The sequence below is a fragment of the Hyperolius riggenbachi genome, chromosome 4, assembly GCF_040937935.1.
Source record: "Hyperolius riggenbachi isolate aHypRig1 chromosome 4, aHypRig1.pri, whole genome shotgun sequence".
NCBI classification, from domain to species: domain Eukaryota; kingdom Metazoa; phylum Chordata; class Amphibia; order Anura; family Hyperoliidae; genus Hyperolius; species Hyperolius riggenbachi.
Window position 1 is genome coordinate 24,848,023 of NC_090649.1, and position 20,711 is coordinate 24,868,733.

Below are 20,711 nucleotides of genomic sequence, written 5' to 3' on the forward strand. Positions count from 1 at the left end.
GACTGGCAACATCAGAACATGTTCCCACTAAGGAAGCATCAGAGCACGCTAACACCTTAAACACACTTGGGCATTCTGGCACACAAAGAACATCTGGGCACACTGGCACAAGAGAAACCTCTGGGCATGTCAAGGAACTGTGAGCCTCAGGGTCAGCCAAGACAGGACCAAAACCAGGACTGGCCAAAAAAAAATCATCATGACTAGACTTCGCAACTACTGGATTTTTACACGAGAATGCAGGATCAGACTTAGATGTCGCTGATTCCAGCAAAGTCAGTAACAAATCAGATTCAGGGGCACTAACAAGACAGGACAAATCTTCTGATGTATGCACTGAACCAGATAGGGACTCCACAACTACCTCTGGACTGGACAGAGACTCATCTAATACACTGGATTGGAGCTCATGAGGCGCTGCAGAACAAGTCAGCATTGCAGCAGCCCCCACTGGACTAGGCAAAACTGAGGAATTCCCTGGACAGGAAGGGGACTCTGGAACCTCTGCCACAGCGGCCAGAGAACCAGAATCTTTCAGGATACAGGGCTGGGTTTCAGGAACACACATCAGACCGGACTGAAATTCTGAGATTTCTATTATTTTGACCAGAGAATCAGAATTATCCATGTTACAGGGCAAGACTTCTGAAACATTCAGAGGACAGGGCTGGAGTTCCTCGGCTGTTACAACACTGGAGAGGGACTCAACATTGGTTAAATCAGACTGTGTACAGGGCAAGGTATCTAACACAATTGCTGACGAGGACAATATTTCAATGGCTTCTGCTTTGCTGGGCAGAAATTCACCAAGTTTTATTAGAGCAGACTGTAATTCCAAAACAGCTGCTAGACAAGTGAATATTACTGCAACACCAACTGAGGTAAGCAGTGCCTCAGACCCTTCTGCTAGAGGGTTTGAAATATCCAAAGTACTGGGTGAAGCATAAGACTCTGCGACCACAGCTTCACTGGACAGGATCACTGAACAGTCCATATTGCAGGGCAAAACCATGGAAGCACCTGCTGGACAGCATAATGATTCTGTGACCTGAGTTTCATTGGAGAGATCTACTGCACAATTCATGGTACAGGGCAAATTTACTGGAAGATTTTCTGAACAAGGTAATAATTCTGCGATTTCAGGTTCACATAGCAGATGCTCTGAGCTATTCATGAAACTAGAGCGAGGTGTAGAAACAGGAAGATCAAGACACAATGTTTGCGCATCTGAATCACCATTCATTTGTAAAATTGGAAAATTCAGATGCCGGGGTTCTGATGTTTCTAGACGGAATTGCTGGGACTCGGAAACTGATGTAGTGCATCTATTGGCATCTGCTGGATCAGACAGGAGTTGAACTTTATTAACACAGGTAATTTCTGCAGAAGTGTTTGCAGAGACAGGCAAGATTTTTCTGGTGTCTGTTTCACTAAACAAAGAGTCATGAGTACTGGCTAGGCTGGACTCGGAAGTCAGCAGGACCTCTGGCTTCTCTGCTGAGAAATTTGCGCAGGGCAAGGTTAAGAATGTATCAGTGGCTTCTGTTTTACTGGTAAGTAACACTGAGTTATCCATGGTACAGGGTGGAATTGCAGGAACTTCAATTTCACACAAAAAGAGCTCCGAATCACCTGCTGAATCAGCCAAAGGTGCTGAAGCAGGCGGGTCAGAACGCCAAATTTGCGAATTCGGAGTCACATAAAAATCATCCAAAATCAGTTCCAACACATCAATCAAGGGAGCCACACAGTCATACCTACACACACCAGCCTCTATTAGGTTATAGGCTGACTTAATGCATGCGTTCAATACCATTTCACTTTTTGCACTGTAAAATTGACAAAATGAACTTGAATCATTCTTCCATTCACAGACCAGGGCTTCCATCTCTCCCCTCTCGAATGGAGGATCCCATGCATACTTAACAGCGAAACATTTAGGCTGATCACAGTCTGCAGATATGATTGTGGCAGGCACATGTATAGGGTTAATTAGCAGGTGATTGGCAGATTCCTTATTCTTAAGAATCTCCAATACCTGTAGCAAGTGTTTAACTGTAGTGTATGCAAACTTTCCTTGCTTTACAAATAAGTTGATTTGTTCAATACTCTGTAATATCTCCTCATAATCATACTCAGATAATTCTTTTAAACACAAATCTTTATTTTCCCTAGCCAGGGAGGAAAGTTCATTAGTAGTTTCATAAGTCCATTTAACTCCCCTGAAAGACAATTGCATTTCATTATCTGTTAATGGCAGAATCTCATTATAGGTCTCAGTCGCTAAGGATAACGATTCTGCAGATTGGACACGTTTCTTAGAACGTTTGCGTTTTGCCTTTGACCTTGCGGTTTTTGGTGATTTATTCAAAGCTGCAGGAAAATTATCAGTAACACTTTCTGCTTGCTGCTCATTCTTGCAAGCAATTGAAGGAGCAGCTGATTGGCCTGCTGCCAGGAGTTCATTAAGAGGAAAAGGCAATGGATCTATGCGCAACCAGTTATGGATCACAAACGCTAGAAATTCCAGCGGTTTCTCTTTCAAATCGGAATGATTGAGAACATCAAATGCCCACTGGAATAATTCCCCTTTAAACAAAATATAACTTAGTTGGAGTGCCCAGGTTGAAACAGGAGTCGCTTGGAGATCAGGATTGGACAGGAACCTGGCACATTCAGAGAAAAACTCATTTTCTGTTTCAGAGCTAAGTTCTTCAAATTTCTTAAAGGAACAGGAACCATAATTAACAGTGTCATACTTTCTGGGAATCCCCCCCACAATGGGGATTGGTAATGGGGTTTTCATAGTGTAAGGCTTGGTGGTGTATTCTCCACAGTCAGCATGCAACGCATGAGCTGGCGTGGAGGAGGTACACACACTAGCACCAGGAAACAGGCTATCCCTAGTATAGTGGAGGGGAGGACTGACTCCAATAGGAGATTGTGGCGCACAGAGCCGGTGCAGATCTGACAGCCACAAACAATGCTTTCGTTATAACGTCTCAGCGCAAAGTAGCGCTGAGCGCATAAACCAGAACTGAGGAGATCAGGACAGGTAGACAGAATGAACGCTTGCTAGCTAGCGGCTACTTAGCGACAGCAAGCGTCCAAAACCAGACAGACTGGAATGAGGCAGCCAATGCGATGCGGCGATGGCGTGCCTCACAAAGACAGGACAGGATAGTCAGAAAATAGCAGGATTAAGATAGATAAACGTAACACAGATAAATATACAATAAGTATGTTTTCCTAGCGTATTACAATTACAGCTATCAATGAAACTATTTGTAACGTCTGACTAACATATGTATATATCGGCAATGAACCGATATATGACATAAGCAGGAACGCTGACTAGGAATGGAGTAATACAGGGAACAGGACTCAGAAGGATTCGCTATCTCTTCGCAGAGATGAACGCAATCCACAAACAGTAACAGAACAGGATTCAGAAGGATTCGTTATCTCTTCGAAGAGATAAACGCAATCCACAAACGGTAACAGAACAGGATTCAGAAGGATTCGTTATCTCTTCGCAGAGATGAACGCAATCCACAAACAGGACCAGGAACAGGATAACTAGCTCAGCACGGGTGTTCACGGTACGCGCAAACTACCAAAACGTGCTGGAAAACTGACTAACTGAACACAGGATATAAACAGTTTGTGTACGTATACATCAGCGACACTGATGTATCACGTAACACAAATACAAGGAAAATAATAAACGTGCTGGTATGCATATATATTGGCAATGAACCAATATATGATGCAAAGACCAGCAAAGTATCTTTAACAAGAAACACGATCGGGGGCCAAAGCGACAGCAAGACAGGCTTAGGCTGAAGCTATGAAAACCCAAGGAAACCCTGCAGGAAGCAGATCTTTATACTGAGGTCATCCAATGGGAGCAGACATGCAGATTCCCACACAGGTGAATGATAATCAGTCACAAGCTGACAGCAGGGAAAGACAGACAAACCTATGCAGCTTGCATGGAAAGACATCAGAACTGCCTGAGCTGCAGCACTACTTCCAGCAATAGCTGCTGCAGCAGCGATCATTACAGTAGGGTTGAGGATCAAAGGCCAAAAAAGACTCTTGTGGGGTATCCTTTCATAGCTCAGTGGCCATCAAGTTCCCCCTTTTTAGCCTCACTGCACCTCAGTCCAGAGCACAAAAAAAAAAGCAACAAGGGCAAGAGTGCTATCTCCCACTTTCCATTCCATCTACTAGGTCATTGGAGAAGAACTAAAGTCAGTAGCGACCCTTATTGGCAGCAGCCCACTACTTTGTTTGAAGACAAAGTGCTTTGTATTTGACTTAATACCTCTAGCGACCCGTTTTGTCTGCTTCCACTTTTGGGAGTCTGATTACTTTTTACCGGTTGTATCACACCTTTCTAAAATTCCTACTTTTTGTTGACCCCTTGCTCAACACTCTGTGAAGACAAAAGAAATGTTGTAAAATACACAGTCCTCCATTCCAATGAAACTGTGTGGCGTTCCATCGTTAACTCTGACATCGCAGTTCCGCTCATCCGCCCGCGTCTCTTGCGCAGATGTGTATAGATGGGGGATTAGCTCAAATGGTAGAGCGCTCGCTTAGCATGCGAGAGGTAGCGGGATTGATGCCCGCATCCTCCACACACATGCTTTTCCATCTTGAACCCCAGAGACAAACACTCATTTTCTGCACCTTCCGCTCGCTAGGAATGAGGATCAAAGGCTGGCAAAACCTTAGCTGGCGTATCCTTCGATAGCTCAGCTGGTAGAGCGGAGGACTGTAGATTGACAAAATGTTGAGAAAACTGTAATCCTTAGGTCGCTGGTTCGATTCCGGCTCGAAGGAACTTTTACGTCACGTTGATAACACACCGTCTTTCTTGTTGACCCTTTCCCGTTTGCATCCCATGATACAACAGCGTCTTCCTTACTCCACCGCTTTAGTGGAAAACGGCCCACATCTCTGGCAAACCATTTTTGGGCTTCTACCTGCCAGGGTAATTACCTATTACTGTTACCCTGACTCAATTAAAAAAGGGGAGTCGGGCAGCTTGCTAGAAAGAGTTACAGAGTTCAGCTGGGTAGGGTTGAGGATCAAAGGCCAAAAAAGACTCTTGTGGGGTATCCTTTCATAGCTCAGTGGCCATCAAGTTCCCCCTTTTTAGCCTCACTGCACCTCAGTCCAGAGCACAAAAAAAAAGCAACAAGGGCAAGAGTGCTATCTCCCACTTTCCATTCCATCTACTAGGTCATTGGAGAAGAACTAAAGTCAGTAGCGACCCTTATTGGCAGCAGCCCACTACTTTGTTTGAAGACAAAGTGCTTTGTATTTGACTTAATACCTCTAGCGACCCGTTTTGTCTGCTTCCACTTTTGGGAGTCTGATTACTTTTTACCGGTTGTATCACACCTTTCTAAAATTCCTACTTTTTGTTGACCCCTTGCTCAACACTCTGTGAAGACAAAAGAAATGTTGTAAAATACACAGTCCTCCATTCCAATGAAACTGTGTGGCGTTCCATCGTTAACTCTGACATCGCAGTTCCGCTCATCTGCCCGCGTCTCTTGCGCAGATGTGTATAGATGGGGGATTAGCTCAAATGGTAGAGCGCTCGCTTAGCATGCGAGAGGTAGCGGGATTGATGCCCGCATCCTCCACACACATGCTTTTCCATCTTGAACCCCAGAGACAAACACTCATTTTCTGCACCTTCCGCTCGCTAGGAATGAGGATCAAAGGCTGGCAAAACCTTAGCTGGGGTATCCTTCGATAGCTCAGCTGGTAGAGCGGAGGACTGTAGATTGACAAAATGTTGAGAAAACTGTAATTCTTAGGTCGCTGGTTCGATTCCGGCTCGAAGGAACTTTTACGTCACATTGATAACACACCGTCTTTCTTGTTGACCCTTTCCCGTTTGCATCCCATGATACAACAGCGTCTTCCTTACTCCACCGCTTTAGTGGAAAACGGCCCACATCTCTGGCAAACCATTTTTGGGCTTCTACCTGCCAGGGTAATTACCTATTACTGTTACCCTGACTCAATTAAAAAAGGGGAGTCGGGCAGCTTGCTAGAAAGAGTTACAGAGTTCAGCTGGGTAGGGTTGAGGATCAAAGGCCAAAAAAGACTCTTGTGGGGTATCCTTTCATAGCTCAGTGGCCATCAAGTTCCCCATTTTTAGCCTCACTGCACCTCAGTCCAGAGCACAAAAAAAAGCAACAAGGGCAAGAGTGCTTTCTCCCACTTTCCATTCCATCTACTAGGTCATTGGAGAAGAACTAAAGTCAGTAGCGACCCTTATTGGCAGCAGCCCACTACTTTGTTTGAAGACAAAGTGCTTTGTATTTGACTTAATACCTCTAGCGACCCGTTTTGTCTGCTTCCACTTTTGGGAGTCTGATTACTTTTTACCGGTTGTATCACACCTTTCTAAAATTCCTACTTTTTGTTGACCCCTTGCTCAACACTCTGTGAAGACAAAAGAAATGTTGTAAAATACACAGTCCTCCATTCCAATGAAACTGTGTGGCGTTCCATCGTTAACTCTGACATCGCAGTTCCGCTCGTCCGCCCGCGTCTCTTGCGCAGATGTGTATAGATGGGGGATTAGCTCAAATGGTAGAGCGCTCGCTTAGCATGCGAGAGGTAGCGGGATCGATGCCCGCATCCTCCACACACATGCTTTTCCACCTTGAACCCCAGAGACAAACACTCATTTTCTGCACCTTCCGCTCGCTAGGAATGAGGATCAAAGGCTGGCAAAAGCTTAGCTGGGGTATCCTTCGATAGCTCAGCTGGTAGAGCGGAGGACTGTAGATTGACAAAATGTTGAGAAAACTGTAATCCTTAGGTCGCTGGTTCGATTCCGGCTCGAAGGAACTTTTACGTCACGTTGATAACACACCGTCTTTCTTGTTGACCCTTTCCCGTTTGCATCCCATGATACAACAGCGTCTTCCTTACTCCACCGCTTTAGTGGAAAACGGCCCACATCTCTGGCAAACCATTTTTGGGCTTCTACCTGCCAGGGTAATTACCTATTACTGTTACCCTGACTCAATTAAAAAAGGGGAGTCGGGCAGCTTGCTAGAAAGAGTTACAGAGTTCAGCTGGGTAGGGTTGAGGATCAAAGGCCAAAAAAGACTCTTGTGGGGTATCCTTTCATAGCTCAGTGGCCATCAAGTTCCCCCTTTTTAGCCTCACTGCACCTCAGTCCAGAGCACAAAAAAAAAGCAACAAGGGCAAGAGTGCTTTCTCCCACTTTCCATTCCATCTACTAGGTCATTGGAGAAGAACTAAAGTCAGTAGCGACCCTTATTGGCAGCAGCCCACTACTTTGTTTGAAGACAAAGTGCTTTGTATTTGACTTAATACCTCTAGCGACCTGTTTTGTCTGCTTCCACTTTTGGGAGTCTGATTACTTTTTACCGGTTGTATCACACCTTTCTAAAATTCCTACTTTTTGTTGACCCCTTGCTCAACACTCTGTGAAGACAAAAGAAATGTTGTAAAATACACAGTCCTCCATTCCAATGAAACTGTGTGGCGTTCCATCGTTAACTCTGACATCGCAGTTCCGCTCATCCGCCCGCGTCTCTTGCGCAGATGTGTATAGATGGGGGATTAGCTCAAATGGTAGAGCGCTCGCTTAGCATGCGAGAGGTAGCGGGATCGATGCCCGCATCCTCCACACACATGCTTTTCCATCTTGAACCCCAGAGACAAACACTCATTTTCTGCACCTTCCGCTCGCTAGGAATGAGGATCAAAGGCTGGCAAAACCTTAGCTGGGGTATCCTTCGATAGCTCAGCTGGTAGAGCGGAGGACTGTAGATTGACAAAATGTTGAGAAAACTGTAATCCTTAGGTCGCTGGTTCGATTCCGGCTCGAAGGAACTTTTACGTCACGTTGATAACACACCGTCTTTCTTGTTGACCCTTTCCCGTTTGCATCCCATGATACAACAGCGTCTTCCTTACTCCACCGCTTTAGTGGAAAACGGCCCACATCTCTGGCAAACCATTTTTGGGCTTCTACCAGCCAGGGTAATTACCTATTACTGTTACCCTGACTCAATTAAAAAAGGGGAGTCGGGCAGCTTGCTAGAAAGAGTTACAGAGTTCAGCTGGGTAGGGTTGAGGATCAAAGGCCAAAAAAGACTCTTGTGGGGTATCCTTTCATAGCTCAGTGGCCATCAAGTTCCCCCTTTTTAGCCTCACTGCACCTCAGTCCAGAGCACAAAAAAAAGCAACAAGGGCAAGAGTGCTTTCTCCCACTTTCCATTCCATCTACTAGGTCATTGGAGAAGAACTAAAGTCAGTAGCGACCCTTATTGGCAGCAGCCCTCTACTTTGTTTGAAGACAAAGTGCTTTGTATTTGACTTAATACCTCTAGCGACCCGTTTTGTCTGCTTCCACTTTTGGGAGTCTGATTACTTTTTACCGGTTGTATCACACCTTTCTAAAATTCCTACTTTTTGTTGACCCCTTGCTCAACACTCTGTGAAGACAAAAGAAATGTTGTAAAATACACAGTCCTCCATTCCAATGAAACTGTGTGGCGTTCCATCGTTAACTCTGACATCGCAGTTCCGCTCATCCGCCCGCGTCTCTTGCGCAGATGTGTATAGATGGGGGATTAGCTCAAATGGTAGAGCGCTCGCTTTGCATGTGAGAGGTAGCGGGATCGATGCCCGCATCCTCCACACACATGCTTTTCCATCTTGAACCCCAGAGACAAACACTCATTTTGGCCTAGTGCACACCGGAGCGTTTCCGCTGCGGTTTGCGATCTGCTTGCGGGTGCGGATCCGCTAGGGTAATGTATTTCAATGGGCTGGTGCACACCAGAGCTGGAGGCGTTTTGCAGAAACGCATACTCCCGGGCTGCTGCAGATTTTGGATTGCGGATGCGTTTCTGCCTCAATGTTAAGTATAGGAAAACCGCAAACCGCTCTGAAAAACGGCACTTCAGAGCGGTTTGCCTGGCGTTTTTTGTTACAGTAGCTGTTCAGTAACAGCTTTACTGTAACAATACATGAAATCTACTACACCAAAACCGCTACACAAAACCGCAAAACGCTAGCTGAAACGCTACAGAAAAAGAAGAAAAAGCGTTTCAAAATCTGCTAGCATTTTGCGGATCTGCTAGCGGTTTTTGGTGTGCACCAGGCCTTTCTGCACCTTCCGCTCGCTAGGAATGAGGATCAAAGGCTGGCAAAACCTTAGCTGGGGTATCCTTCGATAGCTCAGCTGGTAGAGCGGAGGACTGTAGATTGACAAAATGTTGAGAAAACTGTAATCCTTAGGTCGCTGGTTCGATTCCGGCTCAAAGGAACTTTTACGTCACGTTGATAACACACCGTCTTTCTTGTTGACCCTTTCCCGTTTGCATCCCATGATACAACAGCGTCTTCCTTACTCCACCGCTTTAGTGGAAAACGGCCCACATCTCTGGCAAACCATTTTTGGGCTTCTACCTGCCAGGGTAATTACCTATTACTGTTACCCTGACTCAATTAAAAAAGGGGAGTCGGGCAGCTTGCTAGAAAGAGTTACAGAGTTCAGCTGGGTAGGGTTGAGGATCAAAGGCCAAAAAAGACTCTTGTGGGGTATCCTTTCATAGCTCAGTGGCCATCAAGTTCCCCCTTTTTAGCCTCACTGCACCTCAGTCCAGAGCACAAAAAAAAAGCAACAAGGGCAAGAGTGCTTTCTCCCACTTTCCATTCCATCTACTAGGTCATTGGAGAAGAACTAAAGTCAGTAGCGACCCTTATTGGCAGCAGCCCACTACTTTGTTTGAAGACAAAGTGCTTTGTATTTGACTTAATACCTCTAGCGACCCGTTTTGTCTGCTTCCACTTTTGGGAGTCTGATTACTTTTTACCGGTTGTATCACACCTTTCTAAAATTCCTACTTTTTGTTGACCCCTTGCTCAACACTCTGTGAAGACAAAAGAAATGTTGTAAAATACACAGTCCTCCATTCCAATGAAACTGTGTGGCGTTCCATCGTTAACTCTGACATCGCAGTTCCGCTCATCCGCCCGCGTCTCTTGCGCAGATGTGTATAGATGGGGGATTAGCTCAAATGGTAGAGCGCTCGCTTAGCATGCGAGAGGTAGCGGGATCGATGCCCGCATCCTCCACACACATGCTTTTCCATCTTGAACCCCAGAGACAAACACTCATTTTCTGCACCTTCCGCTCGCTAGGAATGAGGATCAAAGGCTGGCAAAACCTTAGCTGGGGTATCCTTCGATAGCTCAGCTGGTAGAGCGGAGGACTGTAGATTGACAAAATGTTGAGAAAACTGTAATCCTTAGGTCACTGGTTTGATTCCGGCTCGAAGGAACTTTTACGTCACGTTGATAACACACCGTCTTTCTTGTTGACCCTTTCCCGTTTGCATCCCATGATACAACAGCGTCTTCCTTACTCCACCGCTTTAGTGGAAAACGGCCCACATCTCTGGCAAACCATTTTTGGGCTTCTACCTGCCAGGGTAATTACCTATTACTGTTACCCTGACTCAATTAAAAAAGGGGAGTCGGGCAGCTTGCTAGAAAGAGTTACAGAGTTCAGCTGGGTAGGGTTGAGGATCAAAGGCCAAAAAAGACTCTTGTGGGGTATCCTTTCATAGCTCAGTGGCCATCAAGTTCCCCATTTTTAGCCTCACTGCACCTCAGTCCAGAGCACAAAAAAAAGCAACAAGGGCAAGAGTGCTTTCTCCCACTTTCCATTCCATCTACTAGGTCATTGGAGAAGAACTAAAGTCAGTAGCGACCCTTATTGGCAGCAGCCCACTACTTTGTTTGAAGACAAAGTGCTTTGTATTTGACTTAATACCTCTAGCGACCCGTTTTGTCTGCTTCCACTTTTGGGAGTCTGATTACTTTTTACCGGTTGTATCACACCTTTCTAAAATTCCTACTTTTTGTTGACCCCTTGCTCAACACTCTGTGAAGACAAAACAAATGTTGTAAAATACACAGTCCTCCATTCCAATGAAACTGTGTGGCGTTCCATCGTTAACTCTGACATCGCAGTTCCGCTCATCCGCCCGCGTCTCTTGCGCAGATGTGTATAGATGGGGGATTAGCTCAAATGGTAGAGCGCTCGCTTAGCATGCGAGAGGTAGCGGGATCGATGCCCGCATCCTCCACACACATGCTTTTCCATCTTGAACCCCAGAGACAAACACTCATTTTCTGCACCTTCCGCTCGCTAGGAATGAGGATCAAAGGCTGGCAAAACCTTAGCTGGGGTATCCTTCGATAGCTCAGCTGGTAGAGCGGAGGACTGTAGATTGACAAAATGTTGAGAAAACTGTAATCCTTAGGTCACTGGTTCGATTCCGGCTCGAAGGAACTTTTACGTCACGTTGATAACACACCGTCTTTCTTGTTGACCCTTTCCCGTTTGCATCCCATGATACAACAGCGTCTTCCTTACTCCACCGCTTTAGTGGAAAACGGCCCACATCTCTGGCAAACCATTTTTGGGCTTCTACCTGCCAGGGTAATTACCTATTACTGTTACCCTGACTCAATTAAAAAAGGGGAGTTGGGCAGCTTGCTAGAAAGCGTTACAGAGTTCAGCTGGATAGGGTTGAGGATCAAAGGCCAAAAAAGACTCTTGTGGGGTATCCTTTCATAGCTCAGTGGCCATCAAGTTCCCCCTTTTTAGCCTCACTGCACCTCAGTCCAGAGCACAAAAAAAAGCAACAAGGGCAAGAGTGCTTTCTCCCACTTTCCATTCCATCTACTAGGTCATTGGAGAAGAACTAAAGTCAGTAGCGACCCTTATTGGCAGCAGCCCACTACTTTGTTTGAAGACAAAGTGCTTTGTATTTGACTTAATACCTCTAGCGACCCGTTTTGTCTGCTTCCACTTTTGGGAGTCTGATTACTTTTTACCGGTTGTATCACACCTTTCTAAAATTCCTACTTTTTGTTGACCCCTTGCTCAACACTCTGTGAAGACAAAAGAAATGTTGTAAAATACACAGTCCTCCATTCCAATGAAACTGTGTGGCGTTCTATCGTTAACTCTGACATCGCAGTTCCGCTCATCCGCCCGCGTCTCTTGCGCAGATGTGTATAGATGGGGGATTAGCTCAAATGGTAGAGCGCTCGCTTAGCATGCGAGAGGTAGCGGGATCGATGCCCGCATCCTCCACACACATGCTTTTCCATCTTGAACCCCAGAGACAAACACTCATTTTCTGCACCTTCCGCTCGCTAGGAATGAGGATCAAAGGCTGGCAAAACCTTAGCTGGGGTATCCTTCGATAGCTCAGCTGGTAGAGCGGAGGACTGTAGATTGACAAAATGTTGAGAAAACTGTAATCCTTAGGTCACTGGTTTGATTCCGGCTCGAAGGAACTTTTACGTCACGTTGATAACACACCGTCTTTCTTGTTGACCCTTTCCCGTTTGCATCCCATGATACAACAGCGTCTTCCTTACTCCACCGCTTTAGTGGAAAACGGCCCACATCTCTGGCAAACCATTTTTGGGCTTCTACCTGCCAGGGTAATTACCTATTACTGTTACCCTGACTCAATTAAAAAAGGGGAGTTGGGCAGCTTGCTAGAAAGCGTTACAGAGTTCAGCTGGATAGGGTTGAGGATCAAAGGCCAAAAAAGACTCTTGTGGGGTATCCTTTCATAGCTCAGTGGCCATCAAGTTCCCCCTTTTTAGCCTCACTGCACCTCAGTCCAGAGCACAAAAAAAAGCAACAAGGGCAAGAGTGCTTTCTCCCACTTTCCATTCCATCTACTAGGTCATTGGAGAAGAACTAAAGTCAGTAGCGACCCTTATTGGCAGCAGCCCACTACTTTGTTTGAAGACAAAGTGCTTTGTATTTGACTTAATACCTCTAGCGACCCGTTTTGTCTGCTTCCACTTTTGGGAGTCTGATTACTTTTTACCGGTTGTATCACACCTTTCTAAAATTCCTACTTTTTGTTGACCCCTTGCTCAACACTCTGTGAAGACAAAAGAAATGTTGTAAAATACACAGTCCTCCATTCCAATGAAACTGTGTGGCGTTCTATCGTTAACTCTGACATCGCAGTTCCGCTCATCCGCCCGCGTCTCTTGCGCAGATGTGTATAGATGGGGGATTAGCTCAAATGGTAGAGCGCTCGCTTAGCATGCGAGAGGTAGCGGGATCGATGCCCGCATCCTCCACACACATGCTTTTCCATCTTGAACCCCAGAGACAAACACTCATTTTCTGCACCTTCCGCTCGCTAGGAATGAGGATCAAAGGCTGGCAAAACCATAGCTGGGGTATCCTTCGATAGCTCAGCTGGTAGAGCGGAGGACTGTAGATTGACAAAATGTTGAGAAAACTGTAATCCTTAGGTCGCTGGTTCGATTCCGGCTCGAAGGAACTTTTACGTCACGTTGATAACACACCGTCTTTCTTGTTGACCCTTTCCCGTTTGCATCCCATGATACAACAGCGTCTTCCTTACTCCACCGCTTTAGTGGAAAACGGCCCACATCTCTGGCAAACCATTTTTGGGCTTCTACCTGCCAGGGTAATTACCTATTACTGTTACCCTGACTCAATTAAAAAAGGGGAGTCGGGCAGCTTGCTAGAAAGAGTTACAGAGTTCAGCTGGGTAGGGTTGAGGATCAAAGGCCAAAAAAGACTCTTGTGGGGTATCCTTTCATAGCTCAGTGGCCATCAAGTTCCCCCTTTTTAGCCTCACTGCACCTCAGTCCAGAGCACAAAAAAAAAGCAACAAGGGCAAGAGTGCTTTCTCCCACTTTCCATTCCATCTACTAGGTCATTGGAGAAGAACTAAAGTCAGTAGCGACCCTTATTGGCAGCAGCCCACTACTTTGTTTGAAGACAAAGTGCTTTGTATTTGACTTAATACCTCTAGCGACCCGTTTTGTCTGCTTCCACTTTTGGGAGTCTGATTACTTTTTACCGGTTGTATCACACCTTTCTAAAATTCCTACTTTTTTTTGACCCCTTGCTCAACACTCTGTGAAGACAAAAGAAATGTTGTAAAATACACAGTCCTCCATTCCAATGAAACTGTGTGGCGTTCCATCGTTAACTCTGACATCGCAGTTCCGCTCATCCGCCCGCGTCTCTTGCGCAGATGTGTATAGATGGGGGATTAGCTCAAATGGTAGAGCGCTCGCTTAGCATGCGAGAGGTAGCGGGATCGATGCCCGCATCCTCCACACACATGCTTTTCCATCTTGAACCCCAGAGACAAACACTCATTTTCTGCACCTTCCGCTCGCTAGGAATGAGGATCAAAGGCTGGCAAAACCTTAGCTGGGGTATCCTTCAATAGCTCAGCTGGTAGAGCGGAAGACTGTAGATTGACAAAATGTTGAGAAAACTGTAATCCTTAGGTCGCTGGTTCGATTCCGGCTCGAAGGAACTTTTACGTCACGTTGATAACACACCGTCTTTCTTGTTGACCCTTTCCCGTTTGCATCCCATGATACAACAGCGTCTTCCTTACTCCACCGCTTTAGTGGAAAACGGCCCACATCTCTGGCAAACCATTTTTGGGCTTCTACCTGCCAGGGTAATTACCTATTACTGTTACCCTGACTCAATTAAAAAAGGGGAGTCGGGCAGCTTGCTAGAAAGAGTTACAGAGTTCAGCTGGGTAGGGTTGAGGATCAAAGGCCAAAAAAGACTCTTGTGGGGTATCCTTTCATAGCTCAGTGGCCATCAAGTTCCCCCTTTTTAGCCTCACTGCACCTCAGTCCAGAGCACAAAAAAAAGCAACAAGGGCAAGAGTGCTATCTCCCACTTTCCATTTCATCTACTAGGGCATTGGAGAAGAACTAAAGTCAGTAGCGACCCTTATTGGCAGCAGCCCACTACTTTGTTTGAAGACAAAGTGCTTTGTATTTGACTTAATACCTCTAGCGACCCGTTTTGTCTGCTTCCACTTTTGGGAGTCTGATTACTTTTTACCGGTTGTATCACACCTTTCTAAAATTCCTACTTTTTGTTGACCCCTTGCTCAACACTCTGTGAAGACAAAAGAAATGTTGTAAAATACACAGTCCTCCATTCCAATGAAACTGTGTGGCGTTCCATCGTTAACTCTGACATCGCAGTTCCGCTCATCCGCCCGCGTCTCTTGCGCAGATGTGTATAGATGGGGGATTAGCTCAAATGGTAGAGCGCTCGCTTAGCATGCGAGAGGTAGCGGGATCGATGCCCGCATCCTCCACACACATGCTTTTCCATCTTGAACCCCAGAGACAAACACTCATTTTCTGCACCTTCCGCTCGCTAGGAATGAGGATCAAAGGCTGGCAAAACCTTAGCTGGGGTATCCTTCGATAGCTCAGCTGGTAGAGCGGAGGACTGTAGATTGACAAAATGTTGAGAAAACTGTAATCCTTAGGTCGCTGGTTCGATTCCGGCTCGAAGGAACTTTTACGTCACGTTGATAACACACCGTCTTTCTTGTTGACCCTTTCCCGTTTGCATCCCATGATACAACAGCGTCTTCCTTACTCCACCGCTTTAGTGGAAAACGGCCCACATCTCTGGCAAACCATTTTTGGGCTTCTACCTGCCAGGGTAATTACCTATTACTGTTACCCTGACTCAATTAAAAAAGGGGAGTCGGGCAGCTTGCTAGAAAGAGTTACAGAGTTCAGCTGGGTAGGGTTGAGGATCAAAGGCCAAAAAAGACTCTTGTGGGGTATCCTTTCATAGCTCAGTGGCCATCAAGTTCCCCCTTTTTAGCCTCACTGCACCTCAGTCCAGAGCACAAAAAAAAAGCAACAAGGGCAAGAGTGCTTTCTCCCACTTTCCATTCCATCTACTAGGTCATTGGAGAAGAACTAAAGTCAGTAGCGACCCTTATTGGCAGCAGCCCACTACTTTGTTTGAAGACAAAGTGCTTTGTATTTGACTTAATACCTCTAGCGACCCGTTTTGTCTGCTTCCACTTTTGGGAGTCTGATTACTTTTTACCGGTTGTATCACACCTTTCTAAAATTCCTACTTTTTGTTGACCCCTTGCTCAACACTCTGTGAAGACAAAAGAAATGTTGTAAAATACACAGTCCTCCATTCCAATGAAACTGTGTGGCGTTCCATCGTTAACTCTGACATCGCAGTTCCGCTCATCCGCCCGCGTCTCTTGCGCAGATGTGTATAGATGGGGGATTAGCTCAAATGGTAGAGCGCTCGCTTAGCATGCGAGAGGTAGCGGGATCGATGCCCGCATCCTCCACACACATGCTTTTCCATCTTGAACCCCAGAGACAAACACTCATTTTCTGCACCTTCCGCTTGCTAGGAATGAGGATCAAAGGCTGGCAAAACCTTAGCTGGGGTATCCTTCGATAGCTCAGCTGGTAGAGCGGAGGACTGTAGATTGACAAAATGTTGAGAAAACTGTAATCCTTAGGTCGCTGGTTCGATTCCGGCTCGAAGGAACTTTTACGTCACGTTGATAACACACCGTCTTACTTGTTGACCCTTTCCCGTTTGCATCCCATGATACAACAGCGTCTTCCTTACTCCACCGCTTTAGTGGAAAACGGCCCACATCTCTGGCAAACCATTTTTGGGCTTCTACCTGCCAGGGTAATTACCTATTACTGTTACCCTGACTCAATTAAAAAAGGGGAGTCGGGCAGCTTGCTAGAAAGAGTTACAGAGTTCAGCTGGGTAGGGTTGAGGATCAAAGGCCAAAAAAGACTCTTGTGGGGTATCCTTTCATAGCTCAGTGGCCATCAAGTTCCCCCTTTTTAGCCTCACTGCACCTCAGTCCAGAGCACAAAAAAAAGCAACAAGGGCAAGAGTGCTTTCTCCCACTTTCCATTCCATCTACTAGGTCATTGGAGAAGAACTAAAGTCAGTAGCGACCCTTATTGGCAGCAGCCCACTACTTTGTTTGAAGACAAAGTGCTTTGTATTTGACTTAATACCTCTAGCGACCCGTTTTGTCTGCTTCCACTTTTGGGAGTCTGATTACTTTTTACCGGTTGTATCACACCTTTCTAAAATTCCTACTTTTTGTTGACCCCTTGCTCAACACTCTGTGAAGACAAAAGAAATGTTGTAAAATACACAGTCCTCCATTCCAATGAAACTGTGTGGCGTTCCATCGTTAACTCTGACATCGCAGTTCCGCTCATCCGCCCGCGTCTCTTGCACAGATGTGTATAGATGGGGGATTAGCTCAAATGGTAGAGCGCTCGCTTAGCATGCGAGAGGTAGCGGGATCGATGCCCGCATCCTCCACACACATGCTTTTCCATCTTGAACCCCAGAGACAAACACTCATTTTCTGCACCTTCTGCTCGCTAGGAATGAGGATCAAAGGCTGGCAAAACCTTAGCTGGGGTATCCTTCGATAGCTCAGCTGGTAGAGCGGAGGACTGTAGATTGACAAAATGTTGAGAAAACTGTAATCCTTAGGTCGCTGGTTCGATTCCGGCTCGAAGGAACTTTTACGTCACGTTGATAACACACCGTCTTTCTTGTTGACCCTTTCCCGTTTGCATCCCATGATACAACAGCGTCTTCCTTACTCCACCGCTTTAGTGGAAAACGGCCCACATCTCTGGCAAACCATTTTTGGGCTTCTACCTGCCAGGGTAATTACCTATTACTGTTACCCTGACTCAATTAAAAAAGGGGAGTCGGGCAGCTTGCTAGAAAGAGTTACAGAGTTCAGCTGGGTAGGGTTGAGGATCAAAGGCCAAAAAAGACTCTTGTGGGGTATCCTTTCATAGCTCAGTGGCCATCAAGTTCCCCCTTTTTAGCCTCACTGCACCTCAGTCCAGAGCACAAAAAAAAAGCAACAAGGGCAAGAGTGCTATCTCCCACTTTCCATTCCATCTACTAGGTCATTGGAGAAGAACTAAAGTCAGTAGCGACCCTTATTGGCAGCAGCCCACTACTTTGTTTGAAGACAAAGTGCTTTGTATTTGACTTAATACCTCTAGCGACCCGTTTTGTCTGCTTCCACTTTTGGGAGTCTGATTACTTTTTACCGGTTGTATCACACCTTTCTAAAATTCCTACTTTTTGTTGACCCCTTGCTCAACACTCTGTGAAGCCAAAAGAAATGTTGTAAAATACACAGTCCTCCATTCCAATGAAACTGTGTGGCGTTCCATCGTTAACTCTGACATCGCAGTTCCGCTCATCCGCCCGCGTCTCTTGCGCAGATGTGTATAGATGGGGGATTAGCTCAAATGGTAGAGCGCTCGCTTAGCATGCGAGAGGTAGCAGGATCGATGCCCGCATCCTCCACACACATGCTTTTCCATCTTGAACCCCAGAGACAAACACTCATTTTCTGCACCTTCCGCTCGCTAGGAATGAGGATCAAAGGCTGGCAAAACCTTAGCTGGGGTATCCTTCGATAGCTCAGCTGGTAGAGCGGAGGACTGTAGATTGACAAAATGTTGAGAAAACTGTAATCCTTAGGTCGCTGGTTCGATTCCGGCTCGAAGGAACTTTTACGTCACGTTGATAACACACCGTCTTTCTTGTTGACCCTTTCCCGTTTGCATCCCATGATACAACAGCGTCTTCCTTACTCCACCGCTTTAGTGGAAAACGCCCCACATCTCTGGCAAACCATTTTTGGGCTTCTACCTGCCAGGGTAATTACCTATTACTGTTACCCTGACTCAATTAAAAAAGGGGAGTCGGGCAGCTTGCTAGAAAGAGTTACAGAGTTCACCTGGGTAGGGTTGAGGATCAAAGGCCAAAAAAGACTCTTGTGGGGTATCCTTTCATAGCTCAGTGGCCATCAAGTTCCCCCTTTTTAGCCTCACTGCACCTCAGTCCAGAGCACAAAAAAAAAGCAACAAGGGCAAGAGTGCTATCTCCCACTTTCCATTCCATCTACTAGGTCATTGGAGAAGAACTAAAGTCAGTAGCGACCCTTATTGGCAGCAGCCCACTACTTTGTTTGAAGACAAAGTGCTTTGTATTTGACTTAATACCTCTAGCGACCCGTTTTGTCTGCTTCCACTTTTGGGAGTCTGATTACTTTTTACCGGTTGTATCACACCTTTCTAAAATTCCTACTTTTTGTTGACCCCTTGCTCAACACTCTGTGAAGACAAAAGAAATGTTGTAAAATACACAGTCCTCCATTCCAATGAAACTGTGTGGCGTTCCATCGTTAACTCTGACATCGCAGTTCCGCTCATCCGCCCGCGTCTCTTGCGCAGATGTGTATAGATGGGGGATTAGCTCAAATGGTAGAGCGCTTGCTTAGCATGCGAGAGGTAGCGGGATTGATGCCCGCATCCTCCACACACATGCTTTTCCATCTTGAACCCCAGAGACAAACACTCATTTTCTGCACCTTCCGCTCGCTAGGAATGAGGATCAAAGGCTGGCAAAACCTTAGCTGGGGTATCCTTCGATAGCTCAGCTGGTAGAGCGGAGGACTGTAGATTGACAAAATGTTGAGAAAACTGTAATCCTTAGGTCGCTGGTTCGATTCCGGCTCGAAGGAACTTTTACGTCACGTTGATAACACACCGTCTTTCTTGTTGACCCTTTCCCGTTTGCATCCCATGATACAACAGCGTCTTCCTTACTCCACCGCTTTAGTGGAAAACGGCCCACATCTCTGGCAAACCATTTTTGGGCTTCTACCTGCCAGGGTAATTACCTATTACTGTTACCCTGACTCAATTAAAAAAGGGGAGTCGGGCAGCTTGCTAGAAAGAGTTACAGAGTTCAGCTGGGTAGGGTTGAGGATCAAAGGCCAAAAAAGACTCTTGTGGGGTATCCTTTCATAGCTCAGTGGCCATCAAGTTCCCCCTTTTTAGCCTCACTGCACCTCAGTCCAGAGCACACAAAAAAAGCAACAAGGGCAAGAGTGCTTTCTCCCACTTTCCATTCCATCTACTAGGTCATTGGAGAAGAACTAAAGTCAGTAGCGACCCTTATTGGCAGCAGCCCACTACTTTGTTTGAAGACAAAGTGCTTTGTATTTGACTTAATACCTCTAGCGACCCGTTTTGTCTGCTTCCACTTTTGGGAGTCTGATTACTTTTTACCGGTTGTATCACACCTTTCTAAAATTCCTACTTTTTGTTGACCCCTTGCTCAACACTCTGTGAAGACAAAAGAAATGTTGTAAAATACACAGTCCTCCATTCCAATGAAACTGTGTGGCGTTCCATCGTTAACTCTGACATCGCAGTTCCGCTCATCCGCCCGCGTCTCTTGCGCAGATGTGTATAGATGGGGGATTAGCTCAAATGGTAGAGCGCTCGCTTAGCATGCGAGAGGTAGCGAGATCGATGCCCGCATCCTCCACACACATGCTTTTCCATCTTGAACCCCAGAGACAAACACTCATTTTCTGCACCTTCCGCTCGCTAGGAATGAGGATCAAAGGCTGGCAAAACCTTAGCTGGGGTATCCTTCGATAGCTCAGCTGGTAGAGCGGAGGACTGTAGATTGACAAAATGTTGAGAAAACTGTAATCCTTAGGTCACTGGTTCGATTCCGGCTCGAAGGAACTTTTACGTCACGTTGATAACACACCGTCTTTCTTGTTGACCCTTTCCCGTTTGCATCCCATGATACAACAGCGTCTTCCTTACTCCACCGCTTTAGTGGAAAATGGCCCACATCTCTGGCAAACCATTTTTGGGCTTCTACCTGCCAGGGTAATTACCTATTACTGTTACCCTGACTCAATTAA

At 46.1% G+C, this 20,711-nt stretch overlaps 23 non-coding genes across 23 annotated transcripts; all 23 read left to right on the forward strand.

Moving 5' to 3' along the window:
* Positions 1–4,752: 4,752 nt before the first annotated feature.
* Positions 4,753–4,851, forward strand: TRNAY-GUA (transfer RNA tyrosine (anticodon GUA)). The gene is made up of 2 exons: positions 4,753–4,789; positions 4,816–4,851. It is a non-coding gene; the product is annotated as a tRNA-Tyr (tRNA).
* Positions 4,852–5,769: 918 nt separating this feature from the next.
* On the forward strand, positions 5,770–5,868 carry TRNAY-GUA (transfer RNA tyrosine (anticodon GUA)). The gene is made up of 2 exons: positions 5,770–5,806; positions 5,833–5,868. It is a non-coding gene; the product is annotated as a tRNA-Tyr (tRNA).
* A 738-nt stretch (positions 5,869–6,606) lies between these two features.
* On the forward strand, positions 6,607–6,679 carry TRNAA-AGC (transfer RNA alanine (anticodon AGC)). The gene has a single exon. It is a non-coding gene; the product is annotated as a tRNA-Ala (tRNA).
* A 106-nt stretch (positions 6,680–6,785) lies between these two features.
* Positions 6,786–6,884, forward strand: TRNAY-GUA (transfer RNA tyrosine (anticodon GUA)). The gene is made up of 2 exons: positions 6,786–6,822; positions 6,849–6,884. It is a non-coding gene; the product is annotated as a tRNA-Tyr (tRNA).
* A 739-nt stretch (positions 6,885–7,623) lies between these two features.
* On the forward strand, positions 7,624–7,696 carry TRNAA-AGC (transfer RNA alanine (anticodon AGC)). The gene has a single exon. It is a non-coding gene; the product is annotated as a tRNA-Ala (tRNA).
* A 106-nt stretch (positions 7,697–7,802) lies between these two features.
* TRNAY-GUA (transfer RNA tyrosine (anticodon GUA)) lies at positions 7,803–7,901 on the forward strand. The gene is made up of 2 exons: positions 7,803–7,839; positions 7,866–7,901. It is a non-coding gene; the product is annotated as a tRNA-Tyr (tRNA).
* A 738-nt stretch (positions 7,902–8,639) lies between these two features.
* Positions 8,640–8,712, forward strand: TRNAA-UGC (transfer RNA alanine (anticodon UGC)). Its single transcript has one exon. It is a non-coding gene; the product is annotated as a tRNA-Ala (tRNA).
* A 1,370-nt stretch (positions 8,713–10,082) lies between these two features.
* Positions 10,083–10,155, forward strand: TRNAA-AGC (transfer RNA alanine (anticodon AGC)). The gene has a single exon. It is a non-coding gene; the product is annotated as a tRNA-Ala (tRNA).
* A 943-nt stretch (positions 10,156–11,098) lies between these two features.
* On the forward strand, positions 11,099–11,171 carry TRNAA-AGC (transfer RNA alanine (anticodon AGC)). The gene has a single exon. It is a non-coding gene; the product is annotated as a tRNA-Ala (tRNA).
* Positions 11,172–11,277: 106 nt separating this feature from the next.
* On the forward strand, positions 11,278–11,376 carry TRNAY-GUA (transfer RNA tyrosine (anticodon GUA)). Its single transcript has 2 exons — positions 11,278–11,314; positions 11,341–11,376. It is a non-coding gene; the product is annotated as a tRNA-Tyr (tRNA).
* Positions 11,377–12,114: 738 nt separating this feature from the next.
* On the forward strand, positions 12,115–12,187 carry TRNAA-AGC (transfer RNA alanine (anticodon AGC)). The gene has a single exon. It is a non-coding gene; the product is annotated as a tRNA-Ala (tRNA).
* Positions 12,188–13,130: 943 nt separating this feature from the next.
* Positions 13,131–13,203, forward strand: TRNAA-AGC (transfer RNA alanine (anticodon AGC)). Its single transcript has one exon. It is a non-coding gene; the product is annotated as a tRNA-Ala (tRNA).
* Positions 13,204–13,309: 106 nt separating this feature from the next.
* Positions 13,310–13,408, forward strand: TRNAY-GUA (transfer RNA tyrosine (anticodon GUA)). The gene is made up of 2 exons: positions 13,310–13,346; positions 13,373–13,408. It is a non-coding gene; the product is annotated as a tRNA-Tyr (tRNA).
* A 739-nt stretch (positions 13,409–14,147) lies between these two features.
* TRNAA-AGC (transfer RNA alanine (anticodon AGC)) lies at positions 14,148–14,220 on the forward strand. Its single transcript has one exon. It is a non-coding gene; the product is annotated as a tRNA-Ala (tRNA).
* Positions 14,221–15,163: 943 nt separating this feature from the next.
* TRNAA-AGC (transfer RNA alanine (anticodon AGC)) lies at positions 15,164–15,236 on the forward strand. The gene has a single exon. It is a non-coding gene; the product is annotated as a tRNA-Ala (tRNA).
* A 106-nt stretch (positions 15,237–15,342) lies between these two features.
* Positions 15,343–15,441, forward strand: TRNAY-GUA (transfer RNA tyrosine (anticodon GUA)). The gene is made up of 2 exons: positions 15,343–15,379; positions 15,406–15,441. It is a non-coding gene; the product is annotated as a tRNA-Tyr (tRNA).
* A 739-nt stretch (positions 15,442–16,180) lies between these two features.
* Positions 16,181–16,253, forward strand: TRNAA-AGC (transfer RNA alanine (anticodon AGC)). Its single transcript has one exon. It is a non-coding gene; the product is annotated as a tRNA-Ala (tRNA).
* A 106-nt stretch (positions 16,254–16,359) lies between these two features.
* On the forward strand, positions 16,360–16,458 carry TRNAY-GUA (transfer RNA tyrosine (anticodon GUA)). The gene is made up of 2 exons: positions 16,360–16,396; positions 16,423–16,458. It is a non-coding gene; the product is annotated as a tRNA-Tyr (tRNA).
* A 738-nt stretch (positions 16,459–17,196) lies between these two features.
* TRNAA-AGC (transfer RNA alanine (anticodon AGC)) lies at positions 17,197–17,269 on the forward strand. The gene has a single exon. It is a non-coding gene; the product is annotated as a tRNA-Ala (tRNA).
* Positions 17,270–17,375: 106 nt separating this feature from the next.
* On the forward strand, positions 17,376–17,474 carry TRNAY-GUA (transfer RNA tyrosine (anticodon GUA)). The gene is made up of 2 exons: positions 17,376–17,412; positions 17,439–17,474. It is a non-coding gene; the product is annotated as a tRNA-Tyr (tRNA).
* Positions 17,475–18,392: 918 nt separating this feature from the next.
* TRNAY-GUA (transfer RNA tyrosine (anticodon GUA)) lies at positions 18,393–18,491 on the forward strand. The gene is made up of 2 exons: positions 18,393–18,429; positions 18,456–18,491. It is a non-coding gene; the product is annotated as a tRNA-Tyr (tRNA).
* Positions 18,492–19,409: 918 nt separating this feature from the next.
* TRNAY-GUA (transfer RNA tyrosine (anticodon GUA)) lies at positions 19,410–19,508 on the forward strand. The gene is made up of 2 exons: positions 19,410–19,446; positions 19,473–19,508. It is a non-coding gene; the product is annotated as a tRNA-Tyr (tRNA).
* Positions 19,509–20,426: 918 nt separating this feature from the next.
* TRNAY-GUA (transfer RNA tyrosine (anticodon GUA)) lies at positions 20,427–20,525 on the forward strand. Its single transcript has 2 exons — positions 20,427–20,463; positions 20,490–20,525. It is a non-coding gene; the product is annotated as a tRNA-Tyr (tRNA).
* The last annotated feature ends 186 nt before the right edge of the window (positions 20,526–20,711 follow it).